This window comes from Aedes aegypti, chromosome 1, assembly GCF_002204515.2.
Source record: "Aedes aegypti strain LVP_AGWG chromosome 1, AaegL5.0 Primary Assembly, whole genome shotgun sequence".
In the NCBI taxonomy this organism is placed as follows: domain Eukaryota; kingdom Metazoa; phylum Arthropoda; class Insecta; order Diptera; family Culicidae; genus Aedes; species Aedes aegypti.
Window position 1 is genome coordinate 209,606,210 of NC_035107.1, and position 2,730 is coordinate 209,608,939.

General features: G+C 38.4%; 1 long non-coding RNA gene across 1 annotated transcript; it reads right to left on the reverse strand.

Moving 5' to 3' along the window:
- Positions 1–1,296: 1,296 nt before the first annotated feature.
- On the reverse strand, positions 1,297–1,680 carry LOC110674606. Its single transcript, XR_002499035.1, has 2 exons — positions 1,452–1,680; positions 1,297–1,366 (listed from the first exon to the last, which is right to left on the reverse strand). It is a non-coding gene; the product is annotated as an uncharacterized LOC110674606 (long non-coding RNA).
- Between the last annotated feature and the right edge of the window lie 1,050 nt (positions 1,681–2,730).

Below are 2,730 nucleotides of genomic sequence, written 5' to 3' on the forward strand. Positions count from 1 at the left end.
ATTCGTTATCCCTCATTCCTCACTTCTCACTCTTCACATCTGAGACCTAATTCTTCATTCCCCACTCCTCTTTCATTATTCCTTACAAATCATCCATCATTCCTCATCTCTTCCTCTTCACTTCGCACTTCTGATTTCTAATTCCTCACACATCCATTCTCATTCCTCACTCCTCATTCTTCACTTCTCACTCCTCACTCCTCACTCCTCATTCCTCACTCCTCATTCCTCGTTCCTAATTCCTCACTCCTCATAACTCATTCCTTACCCATCATTTCTTATTGCTAACTTCTCACTCCTTACACCTCATTCGTTATTCATCATTCCTCACTTCTCACTCTTCACATATGATTCGTAATTCTTCATTCCTCACACCACATTTCTCACTCCTCATTCCTCATTCCTTAAATCTCATTTTTCACTCGTCACTCCTTCTTCCTCACTTCTCACTTTTCACACCTCACCCATCATTCTTCACTCATCATTCCTTACTCCTCATTTCTCACATCTCACTCTTCAAACCTCATTCCTCAATTCTCATTCCTCAATCCTCACTTCTCATTCCTCATTCTTCATCTCTCATTTCTCAATCCTCATTTCTTACTCCTCAAACTTCATATCTCATTCCTCATTCCTGATTTCTTACTTCTCATTCCTCACACTACACTTCTTATTGTTCACTTCTTACTCCTCATTCCTCATGTCTCATTCCTTACTCCTTACCCCTAATTTCTCACTCCTCCCCTTCTCACCCTCTCGGGGGAATTACTTTACCCTCTCGGGGGAATTGCTCTACCCTCTCGGGGGAATTGATTTACCCTCTCGGGGGAATTACTTTACCCTCTCGGGGAAATTGCTTTACCCTCTCGGGGGAATTGATTTACCCTCTCAGGGGAATTACTTTATTCTTTCGGGGGAATTACTTTACCCTCTCAGGGGAATTGATTTACCCTTTCAGGTGAGTTTATGCATTGCCTTGATGTATTTGACCTTATAACAAATTATGAAGCATAACAAAATAAAGTCGGGCTTATTTGAAGGATTCGCGCAATATCATTTTCCAATTGTGTTCCAACTTAATTATTTACCTTACACTGAATAATACTGGTCATTCATAAATATAAAATAACATTATTTCTTATCCAACATTTAAATTTATTACAAGCAACAAGAAAAACAAATCTTAAAAACACATGAATCGCAACCTCTGAATTCCATCAAAGCAATCCAGCATAAAATCAACAAAAAATTTACCACGAAAATATGACGTCACTATTGTGCTTATTCTGCTTGCAATACCAACACAAATGATTCCAATATCAACCTCTATCGTCTTGGTTTACATCAACGGCAATGCCAAACAAAACTGAAAACATTCAAAGTTTTTACCACTTTTGTACCTCCGTTTCAGGCCGAGACTTTGAATGTTTGGGAGCGCACAATATACTTACCAACTGTGCCATTGTAGTGTCCGGAAGGAGGAACCGGCACATTCAAAACTAATGGCTCAATCAGCCGAATTGCAACAGGGGCAATTCCATCGCAACTTCATCGCTCGAAACACTTTACAAGACTGACGTGTCATTCGCCTTTTCCCGTTTGCTTAGGTTTTCATTGTTACTGGAACTATATGCCCTCCTGCTTATTTGATATCTTCTATAGTACCCCTCTCAATCCCTACAATGCGTTGCATTGTTTTTCAATGCATGGAATTTCCAAGTAGACTTGTTTGATATTTCAGAGATGCTGTATTAAGAAAGAATAAACACATCTTAAGGTGAAGATGTATCGAAGCCAAAGTCCAAATTTTCAAGAGCACGGATCTAAGGAACCAAACATCCGTTTGAGCTGAAAACCTAATCGATTGGTCACCACCAGCCAGTGACCAATCGATTAGGTTTTCAGCTTAAACGGATGTTTGGTTCTCCAGATCCGTGCTCTTGAAAATTTGAGGTTAGGCTTCGATTCATCTTCACCTTAATGGATAAAAAGAACACCCAACACCGTAAAATGTCAAAAAAGTGGGCTTGCAATTTAATTTACTATCGTTCTTGATTGACCCAATCTCACCCCCATTTTTAATGTTTTGGACACCGTACCGAAAAAAAAATTGAATTTTTGCAAAAAAATAAAATAGATTCCAGAAAATACGTGTGAAGTGTAATGAATAGACATCCCATCTTCTACTAATATAACGATAGAGGTTTAAGTACATGCGTGATATTTTGCACAGGAGAAATTTAATTTTGTAAATTTTATCTAAAATACAAGTTTATTGATAGGAGACGGACCTGGTGTAGTGGTTAGAACCCACGCCTCTCACGCCGAGGACCTGGGATCGAATCCCATCCCCAAGATAGTCACTAAAAATTTCAGTGACGACTTCCTTCGGGGGAAGGGAAGTAAAGCCGTTGGTCCCGAGACGAACTAGCCACGGGCTAAAAATCTCGTTAATAAAGATAGAAAAAAAAAATTATTGATATAGTAAACAAAAACTACTATTTCTAAAAATGTATATTGTGATCGATTATGTGTAATAATATGTTCCCTAACATATGAATCATTAATTTTAGTAATATCAGCGTTTTTAGCTGAAATAATTCATAAATCATATTTTCCGTTTTGACCCACTCTCACCCCCTAGACCCATTGTCACCCCCATCGACGGTAATTAAATTTCTGTTAAATATCAGGGATTTCCTAAGGAAATTGCCTACATTTAGACGTTTT